This window comes from Marmota monax, unplaced genomic scaffold (genome assembly GCF_021218885.2).
Source record: "Marmota monax isolate L192 unplaced genomic scaffold, Marmota_monax_Labrador192_F-V1.1 WCK01_AAM20220418_F8-fsc00141, whole genome shotgun sequence".
NCBI classification, from domain to species: Eukaryota; Metazoa; Chordata; class Mammalia; order Rodentia; family Sciuridae; genus Marmota; species Marmota monax.
Window position 1 is genome coordinate 2,099,192 of NW_026692981.1, and position 16,319 is coordinate 2,115,510.

The 16,319-nt window shown below is 44.4% G+C and overlaps 1 protein-coding gene across 2 annotated transcripts in view; it reads left to right on the top strand.

Moving 5' to 3' along the window:
* The first annotated feature begins 429 nt into the window (after positions 1 to 429).
* The window catches only part of Kiaa0319 (KIAA0319 ortholog), a 65,924-nt gene continuing 50,034 nt past the window's right edge, over positions 430 to 16,319 (top strand). Inside the window, exon 1 of one of the 2 annotated variants that reach the window (XM_046452493.2) lies at positions 430 to 538. The gene's annotated coding sequence lies outside the window, so the exon portion shown is untranslated. The remainder of the gene's footprint in view (positions 539 to 16,319) is intronic. The other variant, XM_058582013.1, reaches the window with a different exon arrangement.

Genomic DNA, 16,319 nt, shown 5'->3' on the forward strand with positions numbered 1-16,319 from the left:
TGTATCTTGAAGGATAGCATGTATCAATGTGTAGTAAATCAAAGCATTAACTCCCATCTCTTATTTTTGTGTGGCGAGTATCAGAGTTTCCATCCGCAGCCCGAAAGCTGCAAGTCGTCAGCTTTCGGCTCGGCTGGAGAGAGGGGCAGTTCCCAGGCCTTTGACCGGGTGCTGGGCCCCAGCCTCTGAAGGCACGTGGCCGCTGTTCTTCAGGAAGGAGCCCTCATACCCGGGCCGCGGTGGGGAGGGAAGGAAGCGGGAAGCAGGGGCCACTCTGCACTGCTGGGTCCCCTGCGCTGTGGGATGCACCTCCTGGGCTGGGCAGGGACTCTGCTGCCGCGCAGGCGCGAGCGTCGCCGTGGCAACCGCAGGCAGCTGAGCCTGCATCCCCCCCCCCCTCTCCCCCGCTGGGGACCACCGCTCTGGGCGGGCGAGGTGCGACTCGCCCCGGAGCCAGCAGCGCTTATCCCTGCTGGGAGGTACCTCGACAGATGCTAGCCGGGCTGCCCGTGTGTGTCTGGGGCCGGGAGAGGAGCAGGTAGGGCGCGACCCAGGCTCAGAGTTGGGGGCAGCCACGCCAGGTGGTACCCTGCTTCCCAGCCTGCGGGTGGAGGCGCGGGGAGGGCGGGGCGGCCAGCCACAGGCGCCCAGGTTTGGGGAGATGGCTTCTTCCTGACACGAGAGAAGGCGTTTCCGGGGTCGCTGCGATGACTGGCTGTTTCTCAGGGTGGAGTCGGGAAATTGGGTGTTTTTCCCAACCTCGAAAATTGCATTTCTTGGATCTGAAGTATCATTGTCTTTAAACTTCGTTCAATGCTATTTATGCGGTATTTGCTCTCATTTACTAAATGCATGGTCTCTATTCCATATTGTAATTTGAAGCTTAAACCCTGCTGAAGGCTGTCTGTCCTACTCTTTGAATTCCATGCAAAGAATGTAAAAAAATTAATCAGCACAAACCTGAAATTATGAATCATCATTCTTGAGATCATTTGTTTTCCTATAGGGGGAGAGGGAAGAATATTATATCCATGCACATTTTTATTGCTGGTTTGCTTATCTAAACATTCTTGTTTGTGATTGAAATGTTAGTGTTTTTCCCAGGGCTTGAAGAGAAAAGTTGGATTTTTTCATGTTAAAATCTTTCCCCGCCCCTTTTCCTGCTGTCCTCCCTCCCCTCCTGGTTCTCCTTCCTCTACTCTACTAGATTGCCTTTTGCTCAGCTATTTATTTATATTTAATTGGTTCCTTTTACTTATAAATAAAGGTGGAATTCCCTGTGGAATATATATGCACAGAAGGTGGTGTTTTATGAATTCATTCTGCATTGCCCCCCCCTTCATCCCTCTAACCTGCCTCTCAATCTCCTTCTACATTACTGATATATCCCTTGATCTTTGTAATATCCTATCTTTCCCTCCCACTTTCCTTTATTTTTCTCTAGCTTATGCACTTGAGAGGAAAAAATTTGACCCTTGAGTTTCTGAGTTTGGCTTATTTGACTTAGCATGATTTTCTCCATTTCCATCCATTTACTGGTAAATGCCATAATTTCATTCTTTATGGCTGAGTAGAACTCTATTGTATATATAAACACCAAGGTTTCTTAATCCATTCACTTATTGATGGGCACCTGGGTTGATTCCGTAACTTAGCTACTGTAAATTGTGGTGCTGTAAACATTGAGGTGGCTTTATCACTATAGGATGCAGTTTTAGATCTCTGGGGAAAATACCATGGAGTGGGAGAGCTAGTCATATGGTGGTTCCATCCCTAGCTTTTTGAGGACTCTTCACGCTGCTTTCCAGAATGGTTATACTAATCTGCAGTCCCACCAACAATGTACAAGTGTACCTTTTCCCCAGAACCTCGCCAATGTGTATTATTGTTTTTCTTGATCATCGTCATTCTGATTAGAATAAGATGAGATCTTAGTGTAGGCTGTTTTTTTTTTTTAATTTCCCTAATTACAAGAGATGTTGAACTTTTTTCATATATTTGTTGGCCATTTGTGTTTTTTTTTTTTTTTTTGAGAAGTTTCTGTTTAGTTCTTTTGCCCATTTATTGATTGGGTTATTCATTTAATTAATAATTTGTGGGAGGTTAAGTTTGTTGAGACCTTTATATATTCTGGATATTAATCCCTAGGGGAGGAATAGCTGGCCAGGATCCCCCCATTCTATAAGCCCTCTCTTCATGCTCTTGATTATTCTTTGCTGTGCAGAGCTCATTAGTTTGATGGCATCCCACTTATTGATACTCAGTTTTATTTCTAGTGTTTTGGTGGTGATGTTTTTGATGATGGTGATGATAATAATAAAAGAAATTGTCAACAATCCCCCAAGAAAACATGGATTTTTCAAAGTGAATGTCAGTATTTATTTCTTTACTTCTGAAAAGCATGCTCACTGTTCAAATACTTCAATTTGTTTATTAAAAGACCACAGTCACACAGTCATGGATACTACTGAAGTTATGCCAAATGTAAAATTTAATTTTGTGCTTATTATTTTACCTTACTTCTAATGCCAATGAAAGGTGGAGATATCAATTCAGTTATAGACTTCAGAGTCATAGAGAAAGCCAGTTCCCCTGTAAATTGAAAAAAAAAAAATGTAAACATATGAAGACATTTTAGAACAACCCCTCACAACTTTACATCATGTAAAATGCAGAGGTAGGGTCTTAACTAGAATATCAAAAATAATTAAGACACATTCACACTCAACACACACACAGACATACATATATCCCACATATACATATCAAAATATACATATTGGTATTGGAGGTTGAACCCCAGCAGTGCTGTATACTGAGCCATATCTCCAGCCCTTTCTGTTTTTTATTTTGAGACAGGCTGTCTCCAAGTTGCCCAGGCTGGCCTCAAACTTGTAATCCTCCTGCCTCAGCCTCTTGAGTAACTGTGATTACAGGTATGTGCCACAGCACATGATAATATCTTTGTGTACTAAAAATAGCCAAAAGAAACTTCAGTAAGTTATTGATAAATAAAAGAATGGGCTTTCTGTTAAATTTTTCTCTTGACTTCATTTTTCCCCCTAGTCAAATAGAATAATTCTAAGTCAATATGCAGAACCAGGTGTGTTCTTTTCTGGGGAAGAATGATGCAGATGCCAGATGAGAGAGATGGCCTATGTTCTTCTGTGGCTCTGTTGCTTGTTGCAGTGTCACATACAGGAAATTCCATAACGTCTCTCAGCCTCCATTTCCTCATCTATAAAACAGAAAATAATAAGATCTACTCAGTAGAATTCCTGTGAGAACTGAGTAAAATAGGGTGCAATGGCACATAGTTAGCCTGGGCAGTGTAGAAGAATCACTCCACCCCAGTCTCAAAAAAAAAAAGAATATATGTTAGAGCTCTAGTTGCCTGGCATTCAGTCATGCAGTAACATTTTACTGAAAAGGTTGTAATTTTTAAGATAGGTTTTTGTTTTCAGAAAATATTTTCTATATCTTCAAAATAATTTAGCACTAAAAAAATTATTTTGATTAATTTAAAATATATTTTGAAAGTCAAGTCATAAGAAAATGCATAAAATTTCCCTTTTAAGATCTTTTGACAATCATGATATTCATAAAGGCATGGCAATTTGACATCCAGGTAAGAGCTTTGCTTGGAATAATGGGGAGATTATTATTCTATTTGTTTTCTTTTTAATCTGTGGATTCAATGACAAAAAATTATTTTCTCATTTATTTCTATTAAGCAGTGATTTTGATTGAGCCAAAATAAAATAATGTCTGGTTTTGTATTATCTTGCAGTCTTTTAAATGTTTATTTTTTAGTTGTACTTGGACACAATATCTTTATTTTATTTATTTATATGTAGTGCTGAGGATCAAACCTAGGGCCTCACATGTGCTAGGTGAGCACCCTACCACTGAGCCACCACCTCAGTTCCCTATCTTGCAGTCTTTTAACAGTATGTGAGTTTCAGAGTAAGGCTTTAGATAGTAGAGGTTGAATGTTGGAGTTTTAGGTCTGTTTCCTTTCAGATAATATTGTAGAGCTATTTTTCCTGTTGGAGCGTTTCAGTACTTTCATCTCAGTGGTCATTCTTTTCCGTAAGTTCAAAAGAGCAAGGACTTTATACAAAGGTAAAAAATTGTCCTCTATGTAATAAGAATTGTAATACATTCCGCTGTTGTGTTTTCAAAAAAATAAAATCAATAAAAAATAAATAAAAAGAGCAAGGGATTTCAGTATAGCCTGTTTAATTTAGCAGTGTAGCTAGAATAAGAGGGTAACTTAGACTTCAAGACAAATTTTCAAAATGGTTGTAATTCCATGCTATAAAGTGCCAGAATAGTAAGTATTAAGGGGACGGAGTTGTGGCTCAGTGGCAGAGTGCTTGCCTTGCATGTATGTGTAAAGCACTGGGTTCGATCCCCCTATCACATAAAAATAAATAAAGGTATTGTGTCCATTTACAACTAAAAAAATCTTCTTAAAAATAATAATAAGTATTAAGGGTAAATGCACTCTAATTTTAAGCATTAGAGTCTACTGTGTGTTTTTTCATGTGGTGATAGTGTAGTATGGGCTTCCCCTTCTAGGAAAATGACCCTGTTGTTTTAGGATTGATTATATCAGCATACCTTACCATATTTTTGCTTTCATCCTGGAGACAAAGCATAGGGAGTATTGCACTATCCTGTCAACACAGCTTGGTTTTCTTCAAAATTTTCCAAAATAAATTAAGATGTCTTATTTTCAATATAAGTCATCTTTACCATCTTTTTCAGTATATTTATATTTACCAGAAGACTAAAATGTTTTGTTAATTCAGTATCTTCTACTCCATCTTAAATCTACATAATATTCAAATTCTAGGTGCCAGATGCTCCTGTTTCTGGCCAGCTGTTGGTGGGGGTGAGGGGTGCTCTCAGCCCCCTTAGGCTGCTCTCAGGTTCTTCAGTGAAATAATCATCCCTCAATGTCCCTGAGGGATTGGTTCCTGGGCCCCTACAGATACACTAGTCTACAGTGCCCCTGAGTGAGGAGATAGTATTCACATGGAACCTAGCAATGCTCCCATATGCCTTCCTTCATCTCTAGGTTGCTTATCATTTCTAATATGATGGAAATGCTATGGAAATAATTGGTTTTTTTTTAATTGGTGCATTACAATTTACACAATAGTGGGAATCCTTTTGCCCATATTCATACCTGTCCGTAATTTGATCACTATAAATGGCTGTCCTGTGGCATTGTCCTGTCTGCACTTGGCATGGAGCCCAAGGACATGGAGCGCTGACTGCATTTGTCTCCTCAGTTACCTTCTCCCTCATGCCCCTCCGTCTCCAGATGAGACAAGTCTGCTCCTGAAAGGCAGGTCTGATAGGTCAGAACTGCTCAGAGTCTCCCTCTCTTCATCCAGTTGGTTAGTAACTTTAATTATATCTACAAAAACCCTTTTGTCAAGTACCAGACAGCAGCAGGGGAGTGGGGAAGACGGTAGACAGGTACTTGCACACTGGCTAGTTACTGTTCCCTGACCATCTTCAAGTGACTGCACCTTCAACTGCAGTAAAATTTACATTTTAATGTTCGTCATGATGCTTTTTCTTTGGTTTTGGTAGGTCTGGCAGTACAATTTGTACACTCTTCTTTCTTGGTACTGTGGATTGAGCTCCAGGGGCTTGCTCTACCCCTGAGCCATATCCCCAGCCCTTTTTATTTTTCACTTAGAGGCAGGGCCTCATTAAGTTCCTTAAGTTGTCCAGGATGGCCTGGAACTAACCATCCCCTGCCTTGGCTTGCACAGTAGCTGGGACTGTGAACTGCTCCTTTTCCATACCATTCTCCAGGGGCAGGCTGCCCAGGGGAAGGAGCATGAGCAGGCAGGGCTTGACAACAACGGCCTTGGCAAGGTGTGAGCCGGGACTCCCGGGGTCACTGGAAGGACACCTCTGCTCTAGGGGCGAGGTGGATTGGACTAGAGTATTGCATACCAGGGCGGAGTTGTGCATCCTCAAGCTCCGCTGGCTCCCCTTTGTTTCTGGGGCCTTATGCAGGTAAATCTCTCGAAGGAAGTTATCTGGCTTCAGTTGAGGTCTGGTTTTCGTTTGGTGCCTCACCCCAGTGATTACACCTTACAGTTTTTCAGTATGTCTTGCTCACAATTTTCTGTCTTCTAGAGACACTGCATTCATGGCTCAGGGCTTGGCCTTCTCCAGCGCTGACTCCTGAAGCCTATGCTTCCTGCCGCTAGGGAATGGGTTTCTTCTCGTCCTTTTCATCAGTACCACCCCATCTCTTCTCTGACTTTCAGGAATTCTTTGAAATCACATCTGCACCTGGAAGTGTGGGTCTGTAGAGACATAATGGATGGGAGGGTGGGAACATCTGAAGGAGACTCCTTAGAAGAGGAGGTGGACATAATTGCATGCTTCTCACCTTTTCTTTGTGCCCACCTAGCTGATGTCACAGCCCTTCTGTTTCTTGCTTTGAAAAGAATCACTATAGAATTGGCAGGAGAAAGGCTGCCTACAGTAACGGATGGGTGCTGTCATGGACCAGGGGTCAAGTCTCAGCCCTCACTGTATTAAGATTAAATGAAACTGTGAGGTGAGCCCGTGCTCCCATAGGATTAGTGTCTGTATGACAGGGGACACAGGGAATGGTAGCTTCAGAGCTCAAGGGGGCCTCCCAGCCTCCAGGCTGTTGGGCCACACCAACTAAGTGCAGCTGTGTAAGCCACCCACTTTGTCTGCAAGATCTTGTTGGGGCAGACAGCAGAATAATACAGTTGTCTCTAAGAAAAGATTGAAGACAGAAGTAAAACCCACTGTGGTTTGACAGCGTTTCTTTCAGGTAAAAGCTGAAGAGCCCTCATGTTTAGGAGCTTCCTAAGATTAAAATGGGGCTCTGTGCAGTGAAAAACAACTGTACCGACCTGTGAAGTCACTTTGCATATTTCTGCATGTTGGATGCTGAATTCCGGAGGCTTTACTCCCTACTCCCTACCAACCCTGGCAAAATTACTGACCAAGAAAATACAGAGCAGGATTTTAGGCCAGACTGACCTGGCAGGATTGCTGTTAACAACAATCGGAGTCCACAGGGCCGTCATTTTGTTAGTGGGTCTTTTCAGTCAGGCGGGAGCTATATTTGGTTTGCTGTGGCTGAAGCAGCAGGGGATTGCTACCTTGTGATTTACACTCCTGCTGCCAACAGAATGTGGCACCCCGAGATCAGGAGACACTATTTTAAGTTTCTTCTCTTGCACAGTAGAGCTTCCTTGTAGGTCCATCTAACTAGGCAAGAATTCACTCCCTCCCTCCCCTCTTTTTCTTCCTTGTTTCCTTTTCTTCCCTTCCTGGGGATTAAACCCAGCACCTTACGCATGCCAGGCAAGCAGAGAAATGTTCTTTACGGCATATTTTCACAATAGACCAGTCCTGCCTCTCCCGCTCCAGGTACCCTTCTCCTTCCTTCTCCATCTTGCCTTGCTCCCTTGGTGGTACGGACCTGTGTTGGGGCTTTGAACACTGTCTCTGTTCATATTTCCAGCCCCTTCTCCCCTGAACTTGAGAGCACAGACACTGTGGCTGCCCCGCAGCTCTGCTCGAGCATCCCTGGCATTATTCTCCATTTTGGACGATGCAGCCCTGTTCTCATGGCTGCTCAGTTGTCCCATCCCGGGGAAAGGCACCTGTCCCTTGCAGTGGCCACACTGGCCTCCCGTGGCTGCCCTCCCCAGCGTGGCCCTGGCTGTGCCTGTGGTGTCCGCTCCTGGCCTGCCCTTCTCACTCCCAGCCTGGGGCTCCTTCCTCTCAGCCTGCTTGTGACTCCCCCCTCTTCTCCTCCGCGCCTTTGCTCAGTGTGACCTTCTAAATTCACAAATTCTCTCAGTATGTCCAGTCCACTGTTTAACCCATCCATGGGGCTTAGTTGTACTTGGTTATTTTTCAAATCTTACAGAATTTTTCTTTTTTCTTGTAAAAATCTTGTACTTCACAACTCCTTTGACCTCTTGAACATTTCAAGCACTCTGTCATTTTTGTGTGTCAGAATCCCATTATCTGAAAGGCTCTAGGACCTAATTGTCCTGTCTTCTTTCTTGCCTTTTGGCACGTGTCTTGCAATTTCAGTTGAAACTTCAGGTTTGTCCAGTTCTTTCTTGGTCAGGAAGAGGGTTTCTCAATCCAGGAAAGATTTATAATGGCCTCTGCTGGGTCCCTGTGGCCTCTCAACTCAGGACCACTTGAAGGTACTTTCTCCTTTTGGGGGAGTCGGCCCACGGCAGCGTGAAGCAAGCCTGTGGCAGTCGCCATCTCCGGGGAGACTTTTCCTCCACACAGCCTGGTGGCCACATGTTTTTCTTTTCTAGTCTGCACTTCGTCACACAAGGTTCTACCTGGTAAAGGCCTGGCTCTATGGGACGCTTCGCAGCAGCACCCCACCTTGGCTCCTGTCCTGGGAGCAGGGCTCCAACGTGTCTCTGGAAGCTGCTGCCTCAATGCCCACTTTCCACCGCTGCCAGCTCCCGCTTTGGTTCTGGCCTCTGTCTGGGGTTTCCTTTATTCACCTGTGATTGAGTTCCAAATTTAAAAGCATGTTTATTGTATTTTCCCAGCAATCTCAAGATTTTGCTATGTTACCATTTTAATACAGAAACCTAGACTTTAATACAGAAATCTAGACTTATTGTTTCTTCAGTTTGTAAACTTTGCTTTCCAGGTAGTTATATATCAGGGACATTAGTGTATCAAGTGTTCTGCTCCTGGATCATTCACACAACCAGACGATCTCATGACTGTGGGTATACCATAATACTTACTCATTATATATAGGTATGTATGCATATGCTAGTTATTAACAAGGCTAAGTTCAACAAATTTAGACAAATTAGCAAATTGCGACAGTTGTCCATTATTATAAGATCATATCCTTCTGACATTTATGGTACTAAGATAATCAACTTTTTAATGAAATGATTGTAATTTACATATATATATGTATACACACACACGTATATTTTTAATTGTGCTGATGGTTATTTTTTTGCAGTACTGGGGTTGAACCCAGGTTTTATGCCACTGAAGTACATTCCATCCTTTTTTTTTTTTTAAATATTTTTTAGTTGTAGATGGACACAATACCTTTATTTTATTCATTTATTTATATGAGGTGGTGTGAGGATCGAACCCAGTGCCTCACACTTGCTAGGCAAGCACTCTACCTCAGAGCCACAATCCCAGCCCCCCATTCCACCCCTTTTCGGTTTTCACTTTGAGAGAGGGTCTCACTAATTTCAAGGCTGGCCTCAAACTTGCATCCTCTTGAGTAGCGGGGATTCCAGGTATCCACCGCCACACTTGGCATTACTTGTGTATTTCTTCTGTGGTGCTGGTCATCAAAGTCAGGGCCTTGTGCGTAGGAGGCGAGTGCTCTCCTGCTGGGCTAGACCCCCAGTCCTATGGCAGCTTTGGGTTGTGTAAGTATCTTTACTGGATCAGCCTCTTACTATCTCAAAATTTTAAGGTCCCTTTTAATGTAGTGTTATCAATTTAATCTGGCATTATTTTTTTATAATAAGTTTAATGGGAAGTATTTTATAGTTTTGTCATCAGACTTAGGAAAGAATAGTGATAGATATGTAGAAAACTAGACAAGGAATCAAACAAGAAATTTATTAACTACAATAAAGATTTTTAAGGGAGATTTGTATGATTATACGTGGTTCATTAGTGAAGAATATTTATGTGGTTATTGTAAAGTAAAGCCTGTGGAAAATACAAGTTATTACAAGTCTACATTGCATTTGTGAATTAAAAAAAAAATAAGCTATCGGGAATAACCTAGCTAGAAATTCTACTACAGTAAGAAATTATCAAATTATTTATCTGAAAAACGTCAAGGTGAATCAGGCCTTTATGGTATTTGAGTACACTGCATCTCTAAGAACCTCTCAAGGGAATCGGGCCAAATCCTTTGCATGTTTAATTGGGCCTTTTTCATATCCTCAACTTGATGCCAATCCATTTGGTCAATATTTATATTTGAACAATAATTCAAAAGGGCATAAAAGTTTTTTTATGCCCACAATGTCTTCTGTGAAAGAATCTGGAAAGTTACTCTCTTTGACCACTGTTTCTCAGACTTTCCCGCCTCCTCTCCTAGCTTAGAAGCCTGCTGTTCATCGTGCTGTTGGAGGAGAAACACACTATGGTCATGTTTTTCCGTGAGGTGAGAAGGATGTCTTTGGACGCTGGCAGCAGGTGGCGTGACCTGGTGGCTGTACTGTGTGTGCAGCGGGGAGCACAGTGTACGGCTGCTGTGTCCTCTTAGTGTCCATCAGCTTTGCCTCACTGTGACCAAAATGCCTGACAAGAACAACCGGCCGAGGAACAGCCATTTGGGGCTCAGGGTTTCGGAGGTTTCAGCCATGGCCAGCCAACCCTGTTACTGCTGGCCCCTGGTGAGGAAGAAGGTCCTGGTGGGAAGGTGTGGAGCAGGACACTGCTCAGCTCCTGGCCCCCAGGAAGGACAGTGGCAAGGTGGGGTCAGGACAGACATTAGCCCAAGGCCACACCCCTGGTGACCTACCTCCTCCAGCCATACCCGTCACCCAAGTTGTCCAGACAGATTAACCCATCAAATGGACTACCCGCTGATCAGGTCACAGCTCTTGCGTTCCAATCATTTCCCTTCTAAACACTCCTGCGTTGCCTAACCCACAAGCTTTTCAGGGGACATTAAAGATCCAAACCGGAATGCGTGGTAAGAGGGATAGGAGGATGAATGAAATGGAAAGCCCAAGAAAAAGCTGTGTGTAGATGCCATGTGTTAAAAACCAGAGGCCGGTAACCGCAGGAGGAGCTGGAAGTGTTGGGTAGTCTGGAAGTGAGCACCAAATTCCTGATTTACGGCCCTGTGTGCTTTTAAGTGACTAACTAGCAACACTGGTAGTTATACCACGTTATCCAGAGTGGACACGAACACAGAAAGGTCTGCTCCCTTGGCTCTCACCTGACTGGGCCTCCTTTTCCTTCTTTACGTTTCTTAATTTTGTATTCTTTCATGAATTTTGTTTTTCAAATACAAAGCAAATAGGTTCTGTAAAAACAAGCATCGACCTCTCTTCCTCACTAAGGTGGCAAGCCTTTGAAATCAGAGTTTGAAATGAATCTTGATCTCCCTTCTGCTGCCAGGTGGGTCTGTGTAAGCTGCAGGCCTCTGCAGCTGGCAGAAAGCCCTTCTCGTGTTAGCAGGGGGATGCCAGCTGGTGAGCTCGGAGGGGCTCTGCCCTCCTGTGTTGTAGCGCTCACTGCCAACTTCTTTCTGGGTTCTGGTCTCTGGAATTCAAAGAATGAAATCCACAGAAGAAAGAGCGATGTAAAAGAATTTATTTAAGTGCCAAGGAAAAACAAAACTCAAAACAGCAAGTTGGTAGAGTGAGCTAGTTCCGGGGTTTATATAGCTCTTAGTCACGCTATTGGTCCAGATGTATGCTACTTAGGTCTCGGAAGTGTCAACACGTTGTTAGCCCTGGAGCCTGACTGTCCTCACTGGGCTCTGCTCCCATTCCATCTGCTGGCGGTTCCCCGATGGGCTGGGCCTGCCTGGGGCAGCGCACCGCTGGCCTCAGCCGCTGCTCCCAGAGCCTCAGGCGGAGCCCGCAGCTCCAGCCGCCCAGGTCCTCCAGCTCCACTGCACCTTCTCAGTAGCCCTGGTGGGCCTGCTGCTGGCTGCGTGGCTCGGAAGCCCAGAGCAGAACAAGGGCTTGATTCACCGTGCCCACCCATGTTGCTTGTCTTTTTCACAAATAATATCCAGAGGTTTCAATGACACCAATATGTATATGCATCAGCATAACATTTCATGGCCTGGCCATATCACCCTTTGTCGGGGTGGTTTCCAGTCTGCTTAGTCAGGTTTTCACTGCTGACAAGAACACTTTTAGAGGTGGAAAAGTTTATTTGGCACTCATGGTTTTAGAGGTCTAAGCCCACAGTAGCCTCCATTGTTCTGGGCCCAAGATGAGGCCAAACACCATGGTGAAAGGGTGTGGAGGAGGAAAGCTGCTCTGGACTGACACAGTGCCAGGAAGAGAGGAGAGAGGGTGGGGGAAAGAGAGAGAGAAAGGAGGGGGGAGGGAGAGAGAGAAAGGAGGGGGGAGGGAGAGAGAGAAAGGAGGGAGGGAGGGAGAGAGAGAAAGGAGGGAGGGAGGGAGAGAGAGAAGGGAGGGGGGAGGGAGAGAGAGAAAGGAGGGAGGGAGGGAGAGAGAGAAAGGAGGGGGGAGGGAGAGAGAGAAAGGAGGGAGGGAGGGAGAGAGAGAAAGGAGGGGGGAGGGAGAGAGAGAAAGGAGGGAGGGAGGGAGAGAGAGAAAGGAGGGAGGGAGAGAGAAAGGAGGGGGGAAGAGAAAGGAGGGGGGAGGGAGAGAGAAAGGAGGGAGGAGGGGGGAGAGAAAGGAGGGGAGGGGGGAGGGAGAGAGGAAAGGAGGGGGAGGGGGAGAGGAGGGGGAGGGGGAGAGAAAGGAGGGGGAGGGGGAGAGAAAGGAGGGGAGAGGGGGAGATTGAGGGGGGAGGGAAAGGGGGAAACTGGGGAGAGAGAGAAAGGGAGGGGGGAGATAGGAGGAGAGAAGGCATGGGGGGGGGAGAGAGGGAGGGACGGGGAGAGAGAGAGAAGGGGGTGAGGAGAGAGAAACCCCATCCACCTACCTCATCCAGCCACACCCTACCTGCCTACGGTTTTCACTCAGCTAATCTCTAGCGGTGGATTAATGCGCTGTTAGATTAAGGCTCTTCTAACCCAATCCTTTCATCCCTAAACTTTCTTGCATTTTCTCACACACAAGTTTTTGGGGGACACTTTACATCTAAACCATAACTCAATCTCTCCATTGTTCGTAATGCTACAATGTACATATGTATTAATATGCATGTAAATAAAGTAAGAAAATAAGGAAAAATAAATGTATAATGTGAATTGATTTGTTTAAAAACTCAAACTGGGTACGGTGATGCACACCTGTAATCCCAGCGACTCCAGAGGCTGAAGCAGGAGGATCATAAATTTGAGGCCAGCCTAGGCAACTCTTTTGAGACCCTGTCTCAAAATAAATATAAAGGGCTGAGGAGGCAGCGCAGTAGTAAAGCGCCCCTGGTTCATTCCAAGTACTAGGGGGAAAAATGAACTCAATCACAGTGCAAGGGAAAGAGAAATCTGTGAGTAATATATTTCCTCCTCTTCTCCACAGAAGAACTGTGAAAAACCCTCCCCAGAAAACAGGGCCCGCTAGCAAGGTGCCTGGCTGTGACGTCCTGAACTTTTTAGACCCACTCGCCCCAGCTGAGATGGAAACCTTCAGCTGTGAAACATAACTCGCTTCTGAACAGCTTGGCAGCCTCGAGTCTTTGAAATAAAAATCACCCAATTCAAAGCTATGAAAATTAAAGATAGATCCCTTTTCCCCAGTGGTTTGGTTTGCTTTCTGTTTTTTTTTTTTTTTAACATTTATTTTTTAGAAGTAGTTGGACATAATACCTTTATTTTATTTGTTATTTTTACGTGGTGCTGAGGATCTAACCCAGGGCCTCGCACATGCTAGAGGAGCGCTCTGCCCTGAGCCACAACCCCAGCCCTTCCCCCCCCCACCCCCAGTGGTTTGTTTTCTAGGTGTTTCTTCACCTCACCTCCTTTCACTTGAATGACTGTGGCCTCATGTTCTTGTTTATGAACCAGCCTAATTCCATCTTAAGATTGGGAGCCATCTCGTCACAAAGTCATGAAAAGTTCATTTCTGTTTTACTCTAAATTACTGCGATTTCTAAACTTGTTTGGAATTCCTGCCCGTGCTCTGAACTCAGCCATGCCTGGGTCTCCTTGACCAGATAACAACACTCTCTGAAACCTCAGCAGCACCTCATAAATTCTGATGTTGGGATCTGAACTTACTCCCTACCTTGAAATATCACGCTGTGTAGATCATTAGCGTGCTATCTGCCCTTGTATTACGTTTGCCAGACCCTGTTTGCTGTAAGTTCCCAAGACACCCCCCTTTGTCACTTTCTGGGCCGTATAAACCTTTTCTTCCCTGAGAGCTGGGCTGATCTCTAGCCCAGTTTGGGGAGAGACAGTTGCTGTGGCCAGCTTTCCTTATGTATGCAATACAAGCTTGCTTTAATTTGGTTTAAAATTGCAGCCGGTGGTCTGCTCTCTGCGTCGTGGTTCAACAGTCTTGTTCACAAGTTGTTCCCGGCACCCTCAGCACATGTCTTCAGTCAGTGGATTCAGGGTGTGGACTTCCTGCAGCTGTGCCTGCAGTCTGCACTAGGCACGCCCTGCTGTCACTCTACAATAGCTGTGGCTAACAAGGTTCTTCGCAATAGGGTTGCCAGACCAGGTACGCGCTATGAAGGTCCCAAATATTGCATAATAGAAAAAATATTTATAATTGTCTGATATTTGCATTTCACTGGGAATTCTGTGTTTTATTTGGTAAGTCTGGCCACCTTCCTCATCCTCAGCCCACTGTTCAGTACAGAGGGATTCCGACCTGCAGTAACCCCTGCCCTTTCTTATTTTGATCTCTGTACTCAAAGCTCCTAATGCTGAGATCTAAGCCTCCTGCAACCAAATGTAATGGCAGGAGTAGTCAATTTAATTAGAGATCTTAAAGACATTCACATTATTCACAAGGTATAAAAGACTCTCCTGGCCTCTTCTCTGAGCTCTCTCTCTCCCCTGGTCATGACAGATGTTAACAGTTTCTTGTGTATTCTGAGATATTTTATTTTATGCATTTTCAAAAAAATTCACACTCATGTGTTTTCCACCCCATTTCTTTTCCCACAAGTGGTGAGTGTGGTGGTGGGCCCTTCATATGCTCCGATTCAGTATCTGCAAATTCAACAAAAAATATTGAAAATCTGTGGGAAAAAAGACTCGCAGCTGTAATGAACACGTGCAGACCTTTCCTTGCCACTGCTCCCTGAGCGACACGGTGTACACACAGCTGTACCCTGGCACCGGCATTGCATCAGGTATTATCGGCAACCCAGAGGCAAGGTGTGTGGAAGATGTGCACCCCTGCGGGTATGAGGGACCCCATACCCAGTGCAAGGTCACGTTTTCCTCTAGTAGCTTTAGTTAGCGCTTGCACTTGGTCTTGGCTCCACATTGGGCTGACTTTTGCACCTGGCAAGGCAGGGGTGGAGGTGGCTCTTCTGCATACTGCACAGCTGGGAGGGTGGTCTCCACCCCACCAAAGGGTCCTGCGACCTTCATCACGAATCAGCCTCTGGTTTACGGGTGTGCTGTGTGGTAGGACTCTTTCCCCTCTGTTCTCTTCCGCTTCAAACATTTCTTCCCTTCCTTGCTCATTTTCCCTCGTGAACTTGAAAATCAGCTGCCTCATCTCCCACTCCCCCAAATAAAAAATCTGCCAATCTTACTTTTACTTCAAATGTAGAAATTTACAGGCTAATTTAGGAAAAACTGGCATTTTTCTGATTTTGAGTCTATTTGTTCGAGAACGTTTATTCATATTTTTCTCCATTTAAGTTTCTTTATATTTCTCAGCAGCACTTTAAAGTTGTCTTTATTTATTTGTTTTAACTAGTTATACATGACTGAATAATAAATACACGTGACACATCCTGCATAAGTGGAGTGTAATTTCTCATTCTTCTGGTTGGACATGACGTAGAATCACATGGGTCGTGTAGTCCTATATGTACATAGAGAAGTAATGTCTCATTCATTCTACTATCCTCCTACCTTCTTACCCTCTCCCTTCCCTTCACTCCCTTCTACCTAATCTAATGTAACCCTGTTTTTCCCTAGCCCCACCGTTATTGCAAATTGGCATCCGCATATGAGAGAATACATTTGGCCTTTGGTTCTTTGGGATTGGCTTATTTTGCTTAGCATGATATTCTCTAGTTCCATCCATTTACTGGCAAATGCCAACATTTCACTCTTCTTTAAGGCTAAATAATGTTCCATTGTGTGTGTGTGTGTATGAATATATATATATATATATATATATATATATATATATATATGATTCCATTGTCTAGTTATTGTGAGTTGAGCTGCTATAAACATTGATGTGGCTGTGTCACTGTAGTCTGCTGATTTTAAGTCCTTTGGGTATAAACCAAGGAGTGGGGTAGCTGGGTCAAATGGTGGTTTCATCCCAAGTTTTCTGAGGAACCTCCATACTGCTTTCCATAATGGTTATACCAATTTGCCGTCCCAAAGAAACATTTTTATTTAAAATACATACTTGGGTCGGGCATGGTATCTCACACAGTAATCCCAGTAGTTCAGAGGCTGA